General features: G+C 42.1%; 1 protein-coding gene across 6 annotated transcripts in view; it reads left to right on the top strand.

The window, feature by feature from the left end:
* POU2F1 (POU class 2 homeobox 1) overlaps nt 1–24,953 on the top strand; it is a 154,788-nt gene that overhangs the window by 34,405 nt on the left and 95,430 nt on the right. Inside the window, exon 2 of one of the 6 annotated variants that reach the window (XM_090059111.1) lies at nt 7,189–7,318. The exons of the other annotated variants lie outside the window; for them this stretch is intronic. The gene's annotated coding sequence lies outside the window, so the exon portion shown is untranslated. The remainder of the gene's footprint in view (nt 1–7,188; nt 7,319–24,953) is intronic. 6 annotated transcript variants of the gene reach the window in all.

The raw sequence follows: 24,953 nt of genomic DNA, 5'->3' as shown, positions 1-24,953 counted from the left end.
TTCTAACAACATGAATTTGCATGTCATAACTTTCATTTTTATTTTTGGATGTTTTAGATATGTCTTTATAAACACTAAAAAGATTTCAGTATGCCCTATTAAAAAATAGGGTATTTGATTACAGTTGTTAGAAACAGCTAAGTAGTATTACAGTTGTAAGCATATTTGTTCCTTAGGTATTTACTCTATTTCGTTTTTTAATCCAGGATGAAGTTGGTTATATCTGTTCATAAGGAAATAATCTCTGCTTTTAATGACAGTAGTTTTTCTTACGTTGCATGTGCATGGGGAAGGTAGCATACAAAAAGGATGTTTGACTTAACTGTTCCATACAAAGCTGAGAGTGATAAAGGGTGCAACAGTGTTGCTTTTAACTAGCTCCTCAGATCCTCTTTCTGATGTCTAAATAAAAAATGTAGAAAAAATACTTATTTTTCAGGGTAGATTAGTTTTTGCCAAAGTTAAATAAAGGTAATGGAACATGCATTTACATTTTCAAGTATCGCAGAATTTGGGTGGAATAATACATTATTGGTAATTAGTACCTTCCAAAATACTTAAGAATATCTACCTAATAGTAGCATTTTTATATAGCAGTTTCAATCATCAAAGAGCTTTACAAACACTAATTAATCCTTAAGTACTCCTAATATTTAAAATATAGATTGAAAGCTACTTTATTTACAACCACTTCTGGAAACTACTCTCTAGGTTTGTTTGTTTGTTTTAATGTAATCTCAATGAACACACCTGCTGAATTTAGCCTATCAGTGTGTTTGTTTGTAGTAGAGATATCCATGAAGAACTTTTACACAAGTCATATGACTTAAAAGTAATATGGGTTTCCTCTGACTGGGCCTGCCTGTTTGTACGATTAATGCACCTGAATTTTCTGCTTAGAAAATTCAAGCTCATTAAAGCATTCCTTGGCCCATATCTACACATGCAACTCTGTCGAGAGCAAATATTTTCCCCAACAGGAGCAGCCCAATTCAGGGTTGCTCCTGCCCTGTTCTGCCCCCCTGCAGCAGCCAGGGAGAGCTCCAGGGTCCCCTGGGTCCCAGTCCTGGGCTGTTAAGAGAGATGGGGCTTAGCCCAGAGCTCCCAACCACATGGATATCAGGACCCCAACCTGCACATGGCTGGGAGACAGTGTCCTCTTGAGCTGGAACAGCTTTCCTAGCCCCCTGTGGCCCCCTATTGCCTAGGCTGACCAGGAGCAACTTGGTCCTGGTCACTGTCTACAGGTGCATTTTCGTGCATTAGTTAATGCACCCCTTTTTCTAGAAAACAGCACATTAGACGAATATATTGTGCAGTAATTGCTGCACACATGTAGACACTGATGCTTTACTTCACATTAGATTAGTTTCTTGTGTAGATGCACCCACTTTGGACCAAGTTTATGCTGAAGAAAATAATCTCCGTTTTATTCCCTGCTGGTTTCCTGTTTCATAGTTGGTAGGGTCGGAAGGGACCCCAGCAGATCATCAAGTCCGACCCCCTGCCATGGCAGGAAAGAGTACTGGGGTCAAACGACCCCAGCAAGGTGTTCATCTAGCCTCCTCTTAAAGACCCCCCTTCCATTGGGTGTACGCCTCCTTTTTAGCTAGGAGATGTTCCTGTATGCTTTTGGTGAGCCATGGGGGCTTTTGCGCTCTCTTGCCCCCTTTGATCTGTGTTGGGATTACCTCTTTTTGGGCTTGGAGGACCGTCTCCTTAAGGAACGACCACTCTTATTGGACACCTGATTCCTCTCCCCTCCGGGACCTCAGTACCTCCCCAACTATTCTCCTTACCTTGTTGAAGTCTGCCCTCCTGAAGTCCAGGGCTGCTGTCTTTGCCACCTTGCGCTGGATGGTGAATTTCAGCACGCAGTGATTGCTGTCACCTACGTGGTCAAGCACCCACAGATCCCTCACCAGGTCGTCGCCCGTGGCCAGGACCAGATCCAACAAGGTGTCTCCCCTGGTGGGGCTGTGCATCTCCTGGGTTAGATGGAGGTCCTGTATCTCAGCTAGGAACCTATGTGAGCAGTCAGACTTGGCTGACTGCTCTTCCCAGCAGATGTCTGGAAAGTTCTTTGACCTAACTACCTCCGTGAGCTGACTTAAGAATTCCCTGTCTAGCTGTTCCCCTTGGTTGGGAGGTCTGTAGTAGAATCCCACTGTTAAGTCCCTTTACCCTCGAGTGCCTTGTATTCTAACCCAGAGCACTTCAATGTGCCCCTTCTCTGACCTTGTGCTGCTTGTTGAGGATATGTATTTCTCCTTGACATAGTGCCACACCCTCACCTTTCCTCCCTGTCCTATCCCTCCTGTACAGCCTATAGCCTTTGATATTCACCGCCCAGTCATGCATTGGGTCCCACCGTGTTTCTGTGAGCCCCACTATATTTGGGTTGGTGTTGGCTAGCAGGAGGATAAGTTCTTCCTGCTTGTTCCCCGTACTACGGGCATTTGAGGCCTCCTTAAGATGCGTGCCCTGGCCCCCTAATCACAGTACTGCCTGAGCCCCTGGTGCTTACCTGGGTATTTGTTCTGCTCGTGTTGGTCTAGGCTGGGCTGTTCTTGTGGGTGACGCTTGGTTTAGTGGTCCAAGGCTTCCTCCGCCCTCGTCCTCCGATGAGCCTAGTTTAAAGCCCGCCGGAGGAGATCCACCAACCTAGAAGAGAACACTAGCTTGACTTTGGGGGAAAGGGTAAAGCTCACCCCACCCGAGCATGTCTCTCGTCCGGATGTGCGGGTCGTTGTCTAGGAAGCCGAAGCCTGCCTCAAGACACCATTCCCGAAGCCACCGGTTGATTTCTCTATTGCAGGTCTTGTGTCGTCTTTCACATCCACTCACTGGTAGGACAGAAGAGAACACCAGCTGTGCCCCTATCTCCCTCAGCACGCCCCCCAGAGCATGTTGATGTGACAGCATAATAGGTTGTAATGTATTTCAGGAGATGGGGCCTGATTTCTGCAAAGTAATTGAGTATATTTTAAATGCATGCTTTAAAGTCCAAAAGTAAATGGAAGTGCTTCGTTGAAGGGAAGTCATGTCTTGGGGTTAGAAAATATTTTGCATTCGATCTACAAGTCAAATAAAACATTTTTTTTTCCTGCTGTGCAGAGGCAACCTGAACAGGGTGTGGGGCCCTGGGCAAATCAGTTTGTGTGGGGCCCTGCCCCCTGCTGTGAGGAATTTGGTGGTGGATTCAGTGGGGGTGGAGAGGAGGGTGATGCAGGGTGGCTGGAGGCGACGGTTTTGGGGGAGTAGGGTGCCAAGTGGTGGGACATGAAGCCGGTGGCAGCACAGAATCGCCGTAGACACTCTGCCTGGCTTCATGGGGGCCCCCCCAAAGCAGGGGGCCTGGGGCGGTCTCTCCAGTTTCACCCCCAGAGATGGCCCTGCTGTTGCTGTGTAAAGAAATGCTATCAGAATTCCTAGTTTCAGAAGTTACTAAGAATTTTTTTTTAAGAATCCAGGGTGAAAGCATGGATATCTAGTTTTCTGGGTTCCAAAGTAGATGTGGTGGCTGTGGGGCAGGCTAATCTTTCTCCCCATAGAGCAGGAACATTCAAACTCTGACATCAAGGGCTATACTGGCAACTTGCCAGAATCTGAGTGTTTTTCAAATTAGCATCTAAATTTGCATATATATTTACATAATTTGCATAGCCTAATTGTGCCTTTGGGTTTTAATAAAATTAACTTCTTTCAGTGGTAGGTTCATCAAACTACATATTTTTAAAAAGAGGTAAATATCATAGTGTATATTTAAAAAATGAGCTTGCCCAAAATACAGGATGATAAATGTGAAAAGTATTAAAGTTTTAGTGCCCTATTTTTGAAAGAGCTTTGTTAAAATAAAGAAATCACTTATGTTAAGTAAAAAAGTAATGCAGTGTTAAAAGCATCGTAACAAAATAGTTGCTCTGTATCAAGTACAGAAATTTGGTTTTGAATTCACTCTCCCATCTGTATTTTACCTATGTTCTGGAAATAACATGAAGTTTTACAGTTGAACATTTTATTATTCTAACTTAGTTTATATCTGTCAAATAGCAGACAGGATAATTAACAGGACAAATGATAATAAAAATGATTTATGGACATTACAGTCATGGAAATGATTAAGTTAATTTATCTGAAATATTCCACTATCTGTACAACTTGAACATGTGGCTAATGACAATATGGATACAAAAAACACAGCTTAAACATTTCATAAGCAACCTCTGACCAACAAGATATACTGATGAGCATTTTCAGTATGTAAGTAAAAGTACTTAGTGTTAATAGAACTCGGATTAGGCAATTATTGATGTTTTAAAATTGAGACTGCTTGGGACGTATACGGTGAGCGTGAAACTTAGAGTAGGGCTGGAAGGGATTTTGGGAGATCTAGTCCAGGGGTTCTTAACCCCTAGCCTGCAGGCCAAATCCAACCCCTGGCATTGGCAGTCATCCAGTCTGTGGGGCTCCTTAGATCTTTGGGAAGCCCTGTGTGCTAGGCTGGGTGCACAGGATTATACAGGGCCTGATCCTGGCACGTGGGTTTGGGTGGGGGCAGTGCAGGGCCCTGAAACCTATTCCGGGGGGAATGGGGCGGAGCCCAGTCCAGCTTGGAAAACAGCCCTTAGCCATTCATCTGGCCCAGGGGGCCAAAAACTTAAACATATTCCTCTGTCCAATCACCTGCTCAAAGCGGGATCTAAGCCATTCTACACAAATGTTTATCCAGCGTAGTCTTAAAAATTTGGGGAACAACACTCATGCACAACTACCAAGCATAATGCCTCAAATCTCCATAACATCCTTTAACTTGCCACGAGTAAAACGGATACACAGGCACTGTCAGTGTCCTGCCACTGGAAAGGATGCAAATTAATTTTAAACTCGTATGTTAAATTTTCATTTACTCATGTTGTTATTAATAAAGGCTTTCCAATTGTAAGGATAATGGAAAATGTAAGAAGAGAGGGCCTATGTGTTCTGAGTGGTGTTAAATTGTGTTTTACTTTTGTTTGGGAGTGTGCAGAATTGTACTACATTTTCCAGTTTTTATCAATTTGTGGAAGTGAGAGGACCCAGTGTGGGCCTGTATTTCAGAGTCTTTAATATCATTAAAACTGCACTTGAATATTCTTAGCAGCCACAGATTTTAAAAAGAAATTATTATGACGACTGGTGCTGCCACCATCACCCATGTGCTTTCAGCCCAGAGTTTTCTAAACTACAGAACTCTAGAAGTTGTGTTGACAGTTTCTCAGTTGCTTGCTATATTATAGGTTTAATTCTCAGTGTCAGCAATGACCAGCATCTCTTAGATTTCTCTAATTCATTTTAAACTTAGGCCATGTGAAAAATTAAACTGGTCAGTACCTTTAACATTCAGTGTTTGAAATGCATGCAATATTCATCCCTGAATTCATCCTCCAGATGGCGCTCTTTATGCTGATGATCTGGTGATTAAGTGAGAATTTTCTGTGCTGGGAAATCATTTGATTGATTGGACCATGTAGAAATTGCATGGCTTCCAGGTCACCTCTGAAAACCTGATGTTTTTGGGGTAGCATTTTAATAAATAAATATTTTGATCTACAGAGAATAATAGTAAAGATGAAATAAATGAAAAACACACCAAGGGGAATAATTCTGTTTCCCAGCTTATGCTTTATTTCCTTATTTTTATTCCTGCCAATTAGTATTTTCTTTTCATTCCTGCCTTAATCGGAACTGGGATAATTCCTATAATTTCATGCCGGGGATAAGATGTTTTCTGCCCCTTTTTTGAGTCTGGAACCTTCAGCAGCACATGCAGCACTACTGAATTTTCAAAGGAAAACTCTTTGAAGTCCTTTCTTTTTCCTTTCTTTGTGCTTCTGTCTCCCCCTCTCTCTGTCCTCCCCCTTCTCTGTCTGTCAAGTTCAAGAGCAGCTCAGATGCCATGTATTAAGTGAAGCACAAAAGGGGAAAAAGGAGACCCTTTTGAAGAACAAAGGCCTCCCATTAGGCAGCCGTGTTCTTTCTCTGACCAAAATTGCTCCCTACATGGTTTCTATTGCTGTCCACATGCTCTGCACATAAGATAAATACAGTCGGACCCTCGTTACCTCACACTCTCTTCCTTTTCCCCCTTCAGTAAATGTTTTGTGTCTTTGATGTCTATAGTAATTCTCATACCGATTGTTCACACCCGCATAAAAGCACCCGGGTAGTCATGGTGGTGGATAGCATTAGACACTGTGTAAATGCCTCCAGAAAAGAGACAGCTGTGAGAGAAACCGCAGCCAAAGAGTCTACTCCAGGTGGAAAAGACTAGGAGGGCAGGGCAGTTACTTTCTGTTTTCTTGCACATTGTGCCTCTTAAGTCCTGTCTCCATCTGTATTCACTGAAGAAGAGTTAGTTTCCTTCCTGTTTGTTCCAACAAAAGGCCAAGGAAGCAGGAATAAACTTGAACTGTGCAATGTATTTTATCTACTACAAGATGTTAAATCCATGAGTCTGCCCTTTCTCCTTCCTGAATGGTTTTTGCCTGCAATTTGTGTAGTTAGTTACTTTAATGTGGTACCACGGCTCATAAAACTCTTGTCTGGTATCTTTTTCTTCTTTTTCTTTCTTCCTTTCTTCCCTTTTTTTAATCTCATGATTTTTCTGCTGTATTGCTTATCAGTTGTCTGTTTTTGGATTTACTGTGGAAAAATAGCTTAAAAATACAAAACTGATGTATAACACGAGAATTTTAAGTCCATAATATGAACCTGAGTAAAAATGGTCTGGGTTTCCAGAAAAGTGAGGACCTAGAAAACCCACTGAAGTTTATGCACTCATCTGTGAAATTCTAGGCCAGTGCAGAATTAAAACAAATTTTACAATTGCAAATTATCGTTTAAGAAGCTAGTTTATGAACATGGGTATTTTGGTTTGAAACCAAAATACCCATCTAATATCCAAAAAAAAGTTTCTTTGGAGATTAATTATTTATAAATTGACTTTATTAAATGTTGAGAGACAAGGATTTTTTTTTTTTTAAACAAAAATAATTTACATGAAAAGAAATATAAACTAGTGCCCAGAATTGCATTCAGCATTGCAAAATTCAAAATGCCATTTCTTTTTTGCCTCTTTAATTTTATCCTAAATGATGTTACTGTCTATAATGGAGTTAAATAAAATGATCGGGTTTCTTAACACAGCCAGCAGTCTGTCTCATGGAAGGTGTATTTCAGTGAGCTGTGCATCCCTCCAGTCAGAGAACATTGCTCAGTCAGTCTGCTCAGGATATTAAGCAATGTTGCAGCAGCCTATCACTTCATAGCTTACCAGGTAGGGAAAACCCACTTTCAAGTTTTTATGCCTTGTCTGTGGTCCTTATTGACTTTTTGTTGGTTTTTTTTGCCTACTAACCACATAAATAATAAGGAATGTTTCACTGATCACAGTCAGTACTACTTCTGATGCTTTTTATTTTAATTTTGCTTTTATGAAAGTACCTATGTTTTTACAGTGCGAAAGGGTGAATCAGAGAGAGATTCAGACTTTTTGGAGCCCTGGGCAATTCTTCTACCTGCACAAGAGCTAAACTCTAGCAGGAAACACCCTTTCTCTTTTTCTTCTGCTGGTGTTGCTGCTGCAGAGGTGTATGACCCAGTTCTCAGGCACTCACTGACGATTACAGTGAGCAGTATAAAGTAAATAAGAAGAGGGCTTATTTGCATACTTTCTGGTGTATGATATGCAAATAAACATGCAAATAAGTCGTCTTATTTGCTTTATATTGCTCACTGTCCAGTGACTGAATGAGAAATGGGTCAAAATTGAAGAATAATTATCATGTACCTAGTAGCACTCAACCAGGCATCTGGCAGGAGGGGGTGCCTGGGTGGGTGGCGGGGATGCCTCTTGCCTTGAAGGCTAAGATTACGTGTAGTCCCTGTTCTTGCCCTCTTGTCAGCTCAGATCAAGCATTGTGCCTGTTCTTAACCTGGCAGGGGAAACACCATGTGTCTGTGACAAGATAGAACCAAGGGAGAACTGTTCCTCTGGCATGCTTCAGTACCCACCAAGGTGCAGTGGCTTTAAGCCCAATTTATGGAAATGGGAGTCTTTTCCCTAGCTTGCTCCAAAAGACTTATGGTTGAGGGGAAACAAAACTCGGGGGCATCCAAACCCCAAGCCTCTGTGCTTGGGCCTGCAAGCCAAATGCCTGCCAAAGGTTTTGGAAACATCTGATGTCCCAGGTGTGGGTGGAAGATGTTTGCTGGTAGTAGGACCACTTATGGTTTTGGACTGCTGGATTTGGAATTAGTTTTGGCTAATTTGGCCTGGATACGTAAAATTAAAAAAATAATAAAAATCTGTGGGCTCCTGATTTGCACGGATTCTAGGCCCGTGCCCTGCTGGCCTGTGCATAAATCTGTCTATGGAGCAAACCCCCTTCCTCCTTTGGAACTCCTAATTCACTTTTTTCTTGCACTGTGGTTTTTATGCTGGTGTTCATGCACCATTTTAACTGGTTTGGGTTTGGTCAGTAATTACTCAGGAACTGATAGCTTAAAGAACTACAAGCTTGGATTTTATTATCTGATGTTATGTAGCCCCTACAGTGTTTATTGAGCACTTCTTTTTCTGTTAAAGATGAGCATATTTGTCTTTCAGAGTACTGTGCATCACAGCCTTCTCCACTGATCAACCTTTACCTCAAGAGTTTTTTCATACTCCGGCCAATATAAGGCTTTCTCTGGAGGAAGCTGTTATTTTGTAGACCTTAACACTTTAAGTTGTGAAGGGACTGTTTATGATGTAGTATGATGTCTACAAAATGTAAGCTGTTGAATTTCACATAATAATTCCTAGATCATACCTGGTAACTACATCTATCCTTGACTTTAATTACTTAAAATAATGAAGGATCTCTCAGTTGTCACTTTAATTGTTGTCGTAATTATTTCTGCTTAAAAATGTGTACCTTTTTCAGTTCATACTGCTCTGGCTTCATCTTCCACTCACTGAGCCCGCTAATAGAGACTTCTATTTAAAATGGACTGAAATTCTTAAGTAGTATTTTTCAGTGGTCTTGAGTTTCTGTCTTGGCACCTGCTGCTTTTTTAGTATATTTTAAACAGTCAGGGAAACAACCAAGACTAGGATCCAAGTCATAAAATGACAGGGTTATTTATGAGGATCGTCTCTCCACAAGGTAAAGCAGCACCCTGTCTTCAACTGTTCTTTGAAACAAGGACGTTCAGTAGTTACAGAACTGATGAGGCTTCAGGACTAGGGGAGCAATGGGTGCTGATAGAAAATCAGTATAGGAGGTGTAGTGTGACCAAGTAACTGATTCCAGCCCCCTCTTTCTGCACTCTCTCTCTGCAGTAGCTGTGCCAATGCTTTCAGGGTGCTTGTCAATCCTAACTCATGATGGTTCCTCAGGAAGAGTGTTATTCAGAATGCTTTCTGAACTTATTAGTATGGCATTATTGGCAATAAATATGCTTACTTTGCAGGTTTCAGGTTCTTGATGTGCTTTGCTACCAGCCCATCTGCCATGTGATGGTGCTTGAGACCTGCTTTAGGAATTTTAAGTTCCAAAGCCTTTCCCCCACTGGTGTCTCCCCACAAAAATCACTTTTGAGTCATCAATATCTAGATTTTAGAAGAAGGCAAACCATCAGATGGTTAAGATTCCCTAAGACTAAGAGTCCAGGTAGGCCAAGGAGCACAGGATCTAATTTTCTGAGTTAGTTCTTCAGAACTTACCCTCATATTCTCTAGGCAGTGTTGCAACAGTAATTTGTTGCCTCATTGAGGGCTTCTCCACTTTCATTCCTGATGATTTTCTAGCCTGTGCTGAAAGGTGAGGATGGCTGACTAGAGGAGGAATATAACCATACAAAATCTTGCCTACCATTCCTCCTCTTCCTCAATGCTAAAATTGGACTTATTTCTCAAAAGGACGATTTCAGCAGTTTCTATCTTAATGATGGAAACCCTTCATCATTTTTTTTTGGGAGGTGGGGGATGCACTTACTAAAGCTCTGAAATGTGAAAAACTGAAGGGCATTCTGGTGATTCCAGTAATTGAGGTTCTCTGGGGCATGGCTCAGGATACATGTCCTGTTCTATCACCTGGTATTTCTAAATTGTTGATACTTTTTATCAGGGCCCCATTGTGGCTTTGAAGGTGTATAAGTGGCTATCATGCAGAGCACTAAAATGGGTAAATTCCATTGAACTGAAGTGAATATAGATTTCTAGCTGTGTGCGCTCTCATCTGCAGCTTATAATAAGCAAGATCTCATGCATTTTTAGTAAACTGAACATAAATTCTGTGGCAAGATTCCTGGATTCTTTTGCACTCTGTATTGGCAGACTCTGTTCTGCAGCAGCTTCATTTAAATTACAATACAGAGATTTTAAAATTATTCCATATGAAAAGGAACAATGCAATAAGTATAGCAGCCTCTCTATTTTATGCAAATCCCACATTTAGCAACTTTTTTTTTTTCTTCAAGCATCAGCATGAATCTGGCATGAATTTTGGAAGTTTTTCAGGTGCTCACAGAATTAAGAACAGTAGGGGTGAAATTTATCAAGTTGTCTCACTTAATTTTTACCTGCTGCTTTGTGGCAAAGCTATGTTAGTAATGGATCCAGTAGATCAGACTCTTATCATTCAGGAAGATGATGCTATATGTACTCACAATTAGGAGGCTTTCTTTTCCACTGGCTGGCGCAGGGATAATGTCCTTATTGTCCTTACATTGAAAAATTCAGAAAGTTTAAGCATCTGTATAGTTTCCAAGAATGTTTGCTAAAAAATAACTATCAGTCAAGACTAACCAGTGCTTTGGTATAAGCAATATATTGCACACTTATTAAAAAAACCAAAACAATTCCACACCTTTGGAAGCTAGAGTTCTGGACTTAACCTGGGATTCATCTAGTTTTCAAATAGAAAATACCATAGAGTAGAGCATAATTATTGAATGCTTGACATGCGTCACTACTGTCATGGATTGTCAGTCACTGGGTGCATCTACACAAGATGTTTACTGCAGAGCTAACTAATTAGTTTCTCAGTAAATGTCTTGGTGTCTACACTTGCACCCCTGTTAGGGCACACAGAACTAATCAATTCCACAGCAGGGTAGTACTTGCAAATACACAACAGCACATATGTAAATGCTGCCCCAGCTGGCTGGGACACGAGAGTGCTTCAGTCCAGGGGCTGTCTGCAGGATAGCCCCACAGTGAAGTACCCTTGTGCCCTACCCAGCCCTTCTGCATCATGTTGAGTCTGGTCAGAACAGTCCTGGGCTGGCAGAGTGACCCCTCCTCCCCAGCATGCCCTGCCAGCCCGGGGCTGCTCTCACCTGACTCAGCGTGCTGCAGGTCAGGTGTACATGGGGGCTTTCTGGAAGCAATAAACCCTGGAGTTTATAATATATAGATACTCCCATTGAAGATGCTTGCTTTTGACTCCCATATAAGAAGGCTAGTGCAAGTAGTGTTTCTGCATCATACTCCATGTTCATGCAATGTCAACCAAGACCAGCATTTTAGCCAATTACTCAACACAGCTAAAATGACAAGTGATGTCTCAAGGACTCAGTAATAACTTGTAAAAGAGTGGTGGAAGAGTCACTAATTTAGGATATTTTTGCAGCAAAGGAGGACAGCATCCTTCCCCAAATCTAAGCTGATGCTGTCAATTCAACCTTCTTAGGTATGCCATCCCCCTCAACTGGAGCAAAGGATTTCTTACGTCTTGTATCTGTGTTGGGTGCCAAGAGTCCTCAGGAATATTAAATAAATAACCTTAGCACTAGATTTGAATACTGGAGATGTGAATTTTGCTAACAGCTGTGCCATTGACTTTTTGTGACCTTGAATAAAACTCTTCAACTTTGTTTCCCTCTGTTTCCCCTTCTGCCTTGTGCTTGACAGATAAAATTAGGTTCTTTGGGGCAGGAAGTGCCTCTTCCTGCAGTACAGTGCCTAGGACAGTAGCCCCCAACTTTGAAGCCTTTAGCCACTACTAAAAGTTGCATAATAATAGCAGCTCCAATTTAGCCTTGTCAGCTCTGGTTCTTAGGCCTCTGACTCCTCACTTGACTTTCAGATGTCAGTGGGATGGACTGAGTCGCATTCTTTATGCAGATATGAAGTTCCCCAAGTCTTTCATTGTGGCTGACAGTATGTTGCTGTACCCTAATTCAGTTTGTGTATCTAAAGTCCATTGAATCTGGCTGGAGAATCATATATTTGCTATCAGAGAAACTTGTGCTTTTAAGGAAGAGGAATGTTGGGTTTTTTCACTATGCATTTCTCTCAGAGAAACTGTATCCTTTGTTGTCCATGGTTGGTCTTGCTTTCAAGTCATATTTTTAAAGTAGTCTTGAATTGTCTTTTAAATTATTTGGCAACTCTATCAGCTTTCTCAGCTTCAGATTTTATTGTTTCTCTTTAAAATGTAAAGAATGTTTTAAAGGCCTGCTCTACATCCATAGCTGCTTCTTAGTGGTAGAGGTACTACAGGGCAATCCCATGCCCTAGGTAGCAACTGGTTGCCATGCTGCTGGCAATAGTGGCACAGCCAGTTGTCAGCTATAGCAGCGGCTATTTTTTTGTGCATCTCCTTCCCTCTATCTCCTAGGGATGGTACCACAGGCTGCTGCTGCCCCACTCACCCTTCCTTGGTTATGCTACTGGTCAGTGGCCTCCTCGTTTCTGGGCTTTGAACCAGACAAAATGTGGTCCACCTGCTGTAATCCCCTATCAATGCATTTATCTTATCTATTGAAAAGAATGTGAGGTTATGCTTGCAACACTCTGTGAAATAAAACAGGGGTTATTATATCTCCATAACAGAGAAGTGAGGCACAAAAAGCCAGATCTGCAAAAGGATGTAGGCATTCATTAAGTGTTTTCTTTTCCCACAAGTTGTACAGTTGCTTTTTCAAAATTATTATAGGTCTTTGCTAAATCAGCCCAGAGTGATCAGGTCAGGTCCTGCTTAAAGACCAACACTTCTTTCTGCCACCATACCTTATTCTGTAAAGATAATGTGGGAACTCTTACTACTGTATGCAAGTATATTATGACTTCACAGGTGTCTGTCAAAGGGTTTTTGAATGTGCTCCACCAGATCCATGGCATTGCCTGACATTATATGCCTCAACATAGCAAACATTCTCGAGGTCAGTATGTGCACTGGTGCAGCTACACTCTCCTGATGTAGTTTTTGGGCCTAGTGCCCAGTTTGAGGAAAACAGGCCTACAGTCCTTTTTTCTTAGGTCCACTTCTTTCAGGGATAGCTTATGCTAGTTAATATTCTGAGAACAGGGGAGGAGGGGGAGATCTGTGGTGTTATCTTGGAGAAGTATTTAATAATTGGTTATTTGATTTAAGTACACCCACATGCCCCCATCTTAAGGATTAATATGTATCCTAAATCAGTAGAAAGAAACTGAAATTGGGTCATGTCTGTCTGTTGCAGCTGCCTAGGTGTTGGGGGCTAAATGTGGAGCTTCTGAGGTGGATCATCATGAACATGGCCCGATTGGGTATTGTTCTGCAGAGGCTTCCATTCTTTGTGCTGATGGGACATGATTCCCAAAATTGGGAGTATGTGGTGAAAATCCTCTTGAATTATAGTTACTAGGTAGTAACCCTAGTAAGTTTTGGTTTATTGCTGTTGGGCAGATGGGTGTATTGGCTTTATAATCTTGCATGCATCTAAAGGCTGTTAAATAGTAGTGCTCAAATCTGCCTTTGCTTTCAGGGTATAGGTTTGCTTTTCTTGTACAACACTGATGGAGCACTATAGTTATACGGCTAGCAAAAAAATGATCAGGGTGCTGCTTCCTTTGTGTTTTGAAAATTGCTGTTTCTGTTGTCTGTGCAGGTCTGTTCTCAGGATGCAGGCTTCAAATCTCAAAGGGGGAGAGAGCTTGCAGTTCTAATCTTTTCGTGCATTGCCTCTGGTCAGGCACCGGATTGTTTTGCTGGTTTTGTTCCTCCGGGTGGCATCTGTCTTCAGGAAAAATCTCCTTACAGCAAAGCACGGACTGCTGAACTGTGGCTGTTTCACTATTGCTGTTTCTGGCTGCTAGGCAGAATTAATTATGTGAGCAGTTACATTATAGGTGCTTGAAAGGGTTGTGACTGTTCAGGAATGAAGGGCTGGTTGTTAAATGAATTTCTTTCGTTGTTTTCAGCTCTGCTTTTTCACTGATTCCTGAATATTTTGGCTAATAAGATTCCACAGTTCACATATGTAGGACAGTTTTTATTGAAGCAAAGCAAAACACTCGGTTACTTCATAAAAACTATCCTACATATGTGAACTGTGGAATCTTATTAGCCAAAATATTCAGGAATCAGTGAAAAAGCAGTATCCTCTATAGTCTTGTCTTCATTAATGTAATACTTCAGGTCTCTCAAGTTCTCAGTGTCCGAGCTAAGTTCTCTTCCTGATTGGTCAATATTAGCCAGATGTATACAAATATACTGTTTTTCTTAAAATACGTAACTGGGAAAAGATTATTTAATTTGACCCAGTCAAAAAAATTGACCCAAATCTCAATTTTAATATCCTCAATAATGTAAACACGATAAGGTTGAAAGATCAGGATAAAAAAAAAAAGTCTGTTAAAAAAGCGTGAACAGGTTTTAAAAATTAATGTAGCCAGAGTAATGTGTTTTAAGTGTGATCTCTGTTGGACTTAAAACATATCCAATCTCTCTCCAGGCAAAAAACTTAAACAAATAGATGGGCCTTGAAGCATTACCTGAAGGTCAAGAGAAATCAAGTCTCTCAAAACCACGGAGAGAGTGATTTCTGTGGTAGACATCCTTCACTGAGAACTTGATGCCAGCAGCCTCTGACATTTAAACCACAAAGCACTTATAGGTCAGAGCCAAAACCTCAAATTGTACTTGGAAGCAAATCATGACTCAGTGGAAGAGCACAGGTGCCTGGTTTGCTGAGGGGTTGCACCATGAAATGTGTGTCACTAGCTTAACTTTTTCTTCCTTGTTGTTTGTTTGGTTTTTTAGTGAAATAATTCAATGTGGAGACGTTCAGTAGGGTGAAGGCTTTAAACACTCTTGCTTTTGGTGAATGGGATGCCCCTGCCATATATTTCTCCAGAATTTGAGTTTTTTGTTTTGTTTTTTTTTTAATCTACTGTGTAATAGCAGAAGATGAAACCCAAGTAGATTGGTGCATCATTTTTCTTCCTGCCTATACAGATACACTGCTCTAGGGCCTCTGCCATTGCTCCCGGCTTTGCTGGGCAGCAGAGACGTGCGTTTAATTCAGAACTTTGTGGGCAGCAGGAATGCAGTAGAGAATAATGTCATTTTTAAGCCCTGTAGACATAGCATATAGGCAAATCATAATGTGTATTTAGCTCTGCTGAGAGCATAAGAAAAGGCTGGTTATGTACAGGTGTGCCAAATACTTCTAGATCTTTGAAAAAAATACCTTGCTGTTTTTCCTAAGCACTGTAGAATAAAATATATATCTTTACTTAATAATGAACAGAGGAGTATTCCTTAGGATGGGGCAAAATGACTTTGGAATTTGTTCCACAGCATCTATATATCTGAACCTTTTCGAAATATCAGCAGTGGAGCTGCTTTACTCATACTGGAGAAGAGAACCAGTTTTTAGTATACGCAATCTCTATGCTAGACTCCATGGAAATGTATGTGCTGAAGTTTAATACATTGCTTGTAATAGACTTTAAGCTAGTTTGATGGAGGGTGCTTTAAAAGTGCCAAATACAGCTTTTTAAGGTGGAAAGATAAATATCTGGATTTCAGTCCAGGCCACTTAAAAAAACTACGATGCTCCGGTCATAAAATAGGGAAGCAAGTTCTTCTGAAGAAGAGGGAGGTTTGTCCAAGGCAGAACTTTTAAACTAGAGTTCAGCTGAGTGGGGAAACAACCTCCCACATGAAAAATACTTTCCCATGGAAATTTTGAAAAGCCCAATTTCAGACTCTGCCCATCAAGTAATAGAAGTACTCTCCAGGTCACCAAGGCTATAGAGTCTGCCTTGGTGTCCAACAGACTGATTAAAATTTACCCTAGTTTTTTCTTTTCTTCCATATATGAAAGTGGTTCTTTGAAATATTGTCTCCTAGTGCATACTGTTTTAGCCCTTGTATCATGTATTTCCATTCTGAATACTTCCTTTGAGCCCTAGATTTTTTTTTTTTTCTTGTGAATTGACCTTGGTTGACTGTGCATTTGTGGAAGCTAACAAGCTAGATTTCAGAGACACTGGCCTGTCCTTCAAGTTGAGGGTGAGATGCTGTGAAATAAGTGCCCAGCATATTATGGGATGGGAGAGAAAAGGAAAAGCGATTTCAGAGGAGGGTAATTATCTGTCTGTCCACATATTCCTAACCAGCAAATCAAAAGCATTTGGAAAAGATGGTAAGTTTGCTATTTTTGGCAGTACATTTTACCTGTTATTTCTAAATGTGTTTGAAGACATTAATTTATATTGCATAGCGCCACAGTAACACTGGCTATATTAAATACCATTACAAATTATCTAAATACATAGTAGCAGGTCTTGTATATTTATTCCTCTTGTACAAGACAAAGTATTGTTTTCAGCTTAAGTAAGTGGAGAAATGGGTGCCCTGAAAAAATCCCAAGCCAAAGGGGGCAACAAGGGAGGGTTTCTCATTCTTCCTGAGAAAGTAGGGCAATCACCAGTTACTAAAGATGTCTGTACACAAATGCACAGATCCTGTGGAGACAGGCAGGAGGAACTGGAAGTCCTTGCGCAGTCACAGAACTATGACACCTTGGAATAACATAGATTGGTAGGATGACTCGCATGACTGGAGCACTGTCATGGATGGGTATAAACTTGAGGAAGGATAGGCAGGGGAGCAAAGGAGGAAGAGGAGGAGTTGTGCTTTACGTAAAGGAGCTCTGATTGCTCAGAGCCCCAGTATGAATCTGAAGATGGGCCCATTGAAAGTCTCTGGGTTAGGATCAGAGGGGAGAGCAACAAGGGTGATGTCATGGTGAGTGTCTACTTTAGACCACCAGACCAGGAGGATGGGGTGGATGAGGCTTCCTTCAAACAGCTGGTGGCTTTTCTGATCACAGGCCCTGGTTCTTATGAGGGACTTCAGTCAACCTGATGTCTGCTCAGAGGGCAATACAGCAGTGCACAGGCAACCCAGGAAGTATTTGGAGAGTGTTGGGGGCAACTTCCTGGAGCAAGTGTTGGAGAGGCCAACCAGGGGCCATTTGTTCTTGACCTGCTACTCACAAACAGGAAAGAATTAGTGGGGAATGTAGTTAGTGGATGGCAACTTGGGCAGCAGTAACCACGAAGATAATTGTGCTCAGGATCCTGAGGAAAGAAGGAAGAAGAGCTGCAGAATAAAGACCCTGGAGTTCAGAAAAGCAGACTTCAACTCACTTGACTGATGGGCAGGATCCCCTGGGAGGTCATTGTGAGGGGGAGAGGAGTCCAGGGAAGCTGGTTGTACTTCAAAGAAACCTTATTGATGGAGCAATGACAATCTATCCTGATGTGCAGGAAGACTAGCGAGTATGGCAGAAGAGCAGCTTGGCTTAGCAGGACACTCTTCAATGAGCTAAAACACGAAAAGGAAGCTTACAAGAAGTGGAAACGTGGAGAAACACCTAGGCAGAAGTATAAGAGTATTGTTTGGGCACCAGGGTTGAAATCAGGAAGGCCAAAGCACAACTGGAGTTGCAGCTAGCAAGGGACATGAAGGGTAACAAGAAGGGTCTCTACAAGCATGTCAGCAAAAAAAGGATGAGGGAAAGTGTGGATCCCTTACTGAATGGGGGAGGCAACCTAGTGACAGAAGATGTGAGACAGACTGCAGTACTTAATGTCTTTTTCACCTTGGTCCTCACAGGGAAGGTCAGCTCCCAGACAATTGCACCTGGCAGCAGTTTGGAGAAGGTGAGGAGCCAACAGTGGTGAAAGAATGGGTTAGGTACTGGTTAGAAAAGCTCAACATGTACAAGTCCATGGGGCTGGACATGACTCGCCGAGGGTGCTGGGGGAGTTGGCCACTGACTGCAGAGCTGCTAGCCATTATCTTTGAAAACTTGTGGTAATTGGGAGAGGTCCTGAACTATTGGAAAAGGGCTACTATCGTAAAGGGCCTGTCTTTAAGAAAAATGAGAAGGAGGATCTGGGGAACTACAGACTGTCAGTCTCACTTCAGTCTCTGGAAAAATCTTGGAGCAGGTCCTCAAGGAACCCATTTCTAAGCACTTGGAGGAGGAGGAGATGATTAGGGACAGTTAACAAGTATTGATGAAGGGCAAGTCATGCCTGACCAATCTGGTTGCCTCTGACAAGATGATTGGTTCTTTGGATGTAGGGAGAATGCTGGATGCAATATACCTTGATTTTTAGCAAGGTTTTTGATGTGGTCTCCCATTCTCAAACTAAGGAAGTATGTGTTGGATGAATGGACTTTAAGTTGAATAGAAAACTGAGTGTCTGGTTGGCAGCTGGTATCAAGTAGAGTACCCCCAGGGGTTGGTCCTGAGGCCAGTTTTTTGTTCAATATTTTCATCTACAGTTTGGAAGGTGGGATGGATTGTACTGTCAGCAAGCTTGCAGATAACACCAAGCTGGGGGTGGGGAGGAGTGGGGTAGAGTAGATACACTGGAGGGTAGGTGTAGGATTCAGAGAGACCTTAACAAATTGGAGGACTGGACCAAAAGAAATCTCATGAGGTTCAACAAGAACAAGTGCAAAGCCCTGGACTTAGAACTGAGCAATTCCATGCACTGCCACAGTCTGGGGGCTGACTGGCTGGGCAGCAGCTCTGCAAAAAAGGACCTGGGTGTTGCAGTGGACAATAAGCTGAGTATGAGCCAACAATGTGACCTTGTTGTGAAGAAGGCTTACTGCAAAGTGATCTGCATTTACAGGAGTGTTGCCAGCAGATTGAGGGAAGTGATTATTTCCCTCTATTTGGCACTGCCAAGGCCCCATCTGGAGTACTGTGTCCAGTTTTCAGCCCCCTGCTACAAACAGGATACAGACAAATTGGAGATAGTTCAAGGCAGCAAAAGTGGTTAGGAGGCTGGGGAAGGTGACTTAGGAGAAGAGTTTGGGGGAACTGGGCTTATTTAGTTTGGAGAAGAGAAGACTGAAGGGATTGAATAAACAGGCTTTAACTACCTGAAGCGGGGTTGCAAAAAGGATGGAGCTCAACTGTTATCAGTAGTGGCAGATGACAGAGCAAGGACCAATGGTCTCAAGTTGCAGCAAGTGAAGTTTGAGATTAGGAAAAGCTTTCTCATTAGGAGGCTAGTAAAGCACTGGAACAGGTACTCACGGTTGTGGAATCTCCATTTTAGGAGGTTTTTAAGACCAGAGTAGACAGAGCTTTGACTGGATGATCTAGTTTGGACTAGTCTTGCTTTGAGCATGGGGTTGGACTAGATGACCTCCTGAGGTCCCTTCCAACCCTAATTTTCTGTGATTCTATGAAGTTAAAAAAATAGTCCAGGAATAACAGATACTTTGCCTAATTTTGTCTGGGAACCTGTCTTGGGTAGAGCTTTGTTACATAATATACTTTTGAGTATTCAGAATAGACACCTTCTACTATGTCTGTGGGGGCTTGTGTAACACGGGGCTGTAGAGGCCTGTGGTTGCCAATGGAAATTTCTCTGAGATGAGGGAAAACTTATGAGTATAAAAAGGGTATTTCCATCTGTTCTAGGATTGTTGTTGGAACTCTTCTGACTCATCACTAGTATATCAACTAAATTACATTCTTATAGTGTAGAGGGCACGTTTACATGAGACGTTTACTGGAGACCTTACTAATTAGCATTGTGCCTCTACACATGCAAGGCTATTAGGTTGTAGCAGACTAATACACTTCATAGCAGGTTAGTACTTGTAAATACAGGTACTATGCTTGTGAGGAGTCTTGTACTCCATAGCACTGCAAGTGTAGATGATGAAGTAACTACAGATTGCTCCCAGCCAGTTCAGGCAGCAGGGGGCCACACTCCTGCTGCTGGGCGACTGGTGCCACCTTACTCAGGTGCGGCAAGGGCACTGCATCCATGTCGACGAGTCAGCGACTGGAGGGGAGAGTGGGCTGATCTCACTTGCTGGCTTCCGGAAGTGGCTGTGGCGCTCCCACTCCCCGGCTGGCACTCTCAAGGGGGAGTACCAGTGCTCCTACCAGCCCCACCTACCTGTCACCTAAGCAGGGAGCGCAGCCTGTCAGGGAGTGCACCAGCGCTCTCAGGGAGGGTGCATGTGCACTCCCTACATGTTGCCACTGCTCCTGCTTGCTGCCAAGCTGCATGCATGGCTGAGCATCTGCAGTAGCCTTGTGGAGTGGACAGCTCCCTGGCCCCCTGATAGAGCCACCCAGAGCTCAGGGTTCCTCCTCCCTCCCCCTTCCCCCCACAATTGTAAATAGACACTGCCCATAGTTTCATGGGGGTGAGGGTGCTTTATTGGTGGTATGTGTTGGGGTTGAGTGGGGAGTCTGTTAGGAGGGAGAGAAGGAGGGGCTCTGTTGTGTTGTGGAGGGAAATAAAGTTTGGGGTTTGTTGCAAACTGTCCTCAGTTGTTGGGGGTTGCACTGTGGGCCTGGGGTTTGTGGGCAGCCACCCAGGCATCCTACTGCAGGGGGAGGAGGAAAAGGTGGTTAGTGACCGCCTCATGGATGCCCTTGTTGCTGCTGCAAGGAGTGTCCATGGTGCACCTGGCACAGACTCCTGGGACACTATCTTGGAGGCCTTTATCAGCAGGCTGCAAACTGCTCAGCTGCAGAAGCATGTAGCCAGGGACTAAAATGAGGGTCAGCCTTTGACAGAGTGGGGCTGGCACCTGGACATCATCAGCTGGAGCCTGGAGCTCCCCCTGGCCGCTCCAGGGGGAAGAGCAGGGCAGGAGCAGCCCTGACTTTAAACTGCTCTGCCCCAGCTCAATTTGCTGCTGTCCCAGATGCACATGTTGATGAGCAAATAACTCCACAGTTTGTTCAGCCACATTAATTACTTGTGTAGACATGCCTAGTCTGTGGGATGTCGCTGTAATATCTCAGGTATTTGCATAAGCTAACAGAGCAGCTTTCAGTGGTTCTTACTTTAGTAAGAAGAAACTGTAACTGGGCGTTCTAGCTTGTGAAAGCTTGCAAGGTATCTTCTGATCCAGCAATATCCTTTGCCAGAAGTTACTTTTCTAAAGCATATTCCTATGGCCCAGATGATGAACTTACTAAGAGGTTAGGGAAAAGCCCAGACTGCAGACTTTGCTTTGCTTTTAGTCTGAATCCAAAGTTCTTGTATGTTCTCAATCAGGGTGAAAGACCAGGTTGAATTAGGTAGTTTGTCTCTGTTCTTTATAAAATACATTGTAGTTGGGTTGGTGATAAATGTTGTTCCTTGATATTCAAGTTGTAGTTTTGGATTGTGGAAAAGCCAGATTTGTATATATGTATTTTTTTTTTCTTCCAGAGGCATAAGCATAGGAAAAATGCAGTTGGGTTGCAGGACTACTAGATTTCACCACTTTGATATTTCTAGGATTCAGGAGTTCAGCACTGCAGTGATTTAAAAGGGAAGTAAATTAGCCCATTGCTGCTACCTTAGTAGTAGAGCACTGGCAGAGAGAAAACTATTAACTGGCATCCATTACCAGTGGCAGCTGCTGTGGCCAGCATATGAAATGGTGACTCAAGCTGTTTTCTTAGCTATGTATCATTTCTGATTTACATCACTCTTAGAGGACTGTCAGCATAATTTCAATTACTCTGTAGTACCTCTTTTTGAAACGCTTGAATACATTTCAACTGTGGTGCAGTTTCCTTTTTAGATCAGAAAAATTGACACATTTTCTAATGAATACACTTAATGAGATCACAAAGGAAATATCATCTAGGTGAGTACAGTACAGTGAGCATAGGTGAGTACAGTAGAATTTGACAGTGTCTGAGTAACTTGAGGAAGATGGTAGTTTATCTGGGCGTTAGAAAAGTAGTATTAAGATTTGCTAGAAGGATGAAGATTGTTGTGCGTTAATAAAGGATATGAGGCAGTAAAGTACATAAAAGAAGTGATGATGAGTGAAGGGTACTCGCTGAATGCTGGTGAAAGTCTGAGATGCTGTGCTTGGCTATGTCCCTAGTGATCATGTTCCCATGGTAATATGAAAGTACTCAATCATCTGCCTGTTGAGCTGGACCTGTCTTTTAATCTCCATCTGTCAAATTTTACACTCTGAGCAGAATTAACCTATGGAGCCCATTGCCCTAAGAAGGCACTGAAGCCAGGTTCTTAATAGGATTCAGAAACAATTATCCATTTACAAAGTACAATATATTAAAAGATTTTATTTTACATAGTAAGGATTTTATAACCCTTGTATTGCTGGGAGTAAATAAAGTGCTAACTAATAAAGATTATAAAATTCCTGTACAGGTTTGTTATTTTGAGTGCCTGTTGTGGAGTTTCTTTTGCTTTACTCTGAAACACCTAGTACTGGCTACTGTTGGGCAGGATTCTGAATAAAACTTTGTTGCCATGGCAGTTCTTATGTGTAAACTGGTGATTTTCATTGTCAATGCATGGAGATGAGAGAAATATACAGAAGGGAGAAGTTTACATTTGTTAATTGTTAAGGAAATCTTTGAAGGAGGAAGGTACCCATGCTCTCCCATCTCTGCCCAGTAGTAAGCTGGCTACTTGGCCTAATAATTACAGCTGCTCAACGTGCCCCTGAGCTGCCAGCACCTATGGTCTTTCTTTTCATCCTTCATATGCACACACTGCCCCCCACTCTGCAGAAGGTGTCCCTGCTGCTGTGGGTCTCTAGAGTGGGAAAGTAGCAGCTGGCTGCAGGTTCCAGTGGGCAGAGCTGGCCCTGATTTGCTCACATAGTCTGAACTAAGCCAAAAACCAAGGCAAATTTATCGGGCACAGAACCATGAAAATATATTGTGGTGGGTGGTACTGTAACTATGTGGTTTTACCTCTACAAGGAGCACTTGGGACAAAATGCCTGCTAGTGATGTCAGTAATGCAACGTAAACTCTTTATCTGCTATTGGAGAGAATACAGATATCATAGTTGAACTGAGGGAAGGGACAATTTAGAGGACAGATTCTGTTTTAGGTAAAGACCTCCTGGGTCACGGAGTCCAGTTGTCTCCTGTCACAGGCAACTATTTCGTATAATCCTTGCATAGCTACAAATCTCAGTGAGTATATAAATATACACATGACCTCATGATCATGAAAATTATTTTGAAGTCACAACATCAAGTGGGGGAGATGAAAACAGTGATGATGACTGACTGCCCACACTCTGCTAATCTAAAAAAAAATTTTATTTACTAGACCAAAGTATATAGATGTTTCATCTGCACCCCCTGAGTTAAAGGCATGTTGAGATAAAAAGTACTGTTGATGCATGTAATTGTATTGATATGGTGTTTTGATTTGTGTAAGGCATTTGCCTTAGTACTGCATGGCTTTTTTATTAAAAATATTAAGGGGAAACAAAATCGGTATAACCCATGCTAAAAGGATTAAAAGCTTTAAAAAATGTTTAGTTGTTGATGAGGAATGGTCACTGAACATGAATGTATTTTTGATGGACTCCTTAGGAATCTTCTTGGCCCAGTGCAGTTAAATGTCTGTATCAGAGATCTGGAAGAAATGTATCGTGTATGGTAAAGTTTCAGACGATAAAAAATGGTTGAGTAGTAAGTGACAACAAGTCACTAAGAGTGCTCCAAATTGCCGAGAAAACTTGGTACAATCAAATACGTATCTTAATTCAGCCAAACCGTAAGGTGATTCATTCATCTATAATAGTTGTTTTTAACCTGTGGTTTGCAGACCTTTGGGAGCCTGCAGACTGTGTCTAAGCCTAAGGGGTCTGTGAAAGATGATCGTGATCAATCAAAAATGTGTGAATACACGCACTTAAAATTCAAAGGGGTCTGCACCTCCAATTGAAGTGTTTTAGGAGTCCAAAAATGAAAAAAATGTTGAAAATCACTGACATAGAAATGGCATGTAAAATTCTAGTAGCAGATATGGGGAATATATCCTGGAAAAAAATCACTCTAAAAAGGGCTGTCCAGGAGTACAGAGAGAGAGTTAGTTGTCTGAGCGTGAAGTCAAGCAGGAGAGGCAGAGTGGCACATTAGAAACTAATTCCGAGAGGCACGAGCATACAGAAGCTTATCTTCCTACAAAAGACAAATACAGTCTGGAAAAGCATGTATTTTAAACAGGGAAGAATTTAACCACTAGAATTAAGGGAAGCAAGTAGTTTATTCATTGTCTCTGGAAGTGTTTTCATTCAGATTTCTAAGATATACAATACCTAAGTCTTCCCAGAAGATTTAACCAGGAGTTAAGGCCTGACTTATGCAAGTCATGATATTCCCCTCTGCTTTACAAAGATGATAATAGTGGCTTCTCCGCATGTCAGTGTTTTACACTTAAACTTTTGTCCATGTTTTTATGTAGTCTAGTCCTTGTACTGTCCCTGTTGCTTGTAGCAGACTGATTGGTGTAATGGCAACGTCTGCTAAATTAGGTACCGGATGAAACTAGGCCTGGTACTAGCCGTAAAGCTGTCAAGAACAGCCGAGTCTGTACTTGAGCTGGCTTTCTTAAAGCAGCATTAGCAACACCTTTATCCATGAGATCTGTGGGAATGGCAAATTGCTAATATAATTTGCCCAATATTAATGACTGCCATAATTAATTGTTCATGTTTTTCAAATGTCAGAATCATTTATGCTTATATTGCTCTTCTCCCCATGTGCTAAAACCTCCCTCTTTCTACCTAAAATGTCTTTTAAGTTGTTGGGTTTTTAAGTTAATATAAATAGACTTGGTGCTGGTGAAAGGGGCCAAATTAGCATTCTTGCCAAACA

This window comes from Crocodylus siamensis, chromosome 1, assembly GCF_052110815.1.
Source record: "Crocodylus siamensis isolate JL-2025a chromosome 1, ASM5211081v1, whole genome shotgun sequence".
Taxonomy (NCBI): domain Eukaryota; kingdom Metazoa; phylum Chordata; order Crocodylia; family Crocodylidae; genus Crocodylus; species Crocodylus siamensis.
The sequence above is the reverse complement of the archived record's forward strand: the minus strand, read 5'-3'. Positions and strand labels throughout refer to the sequence as shown.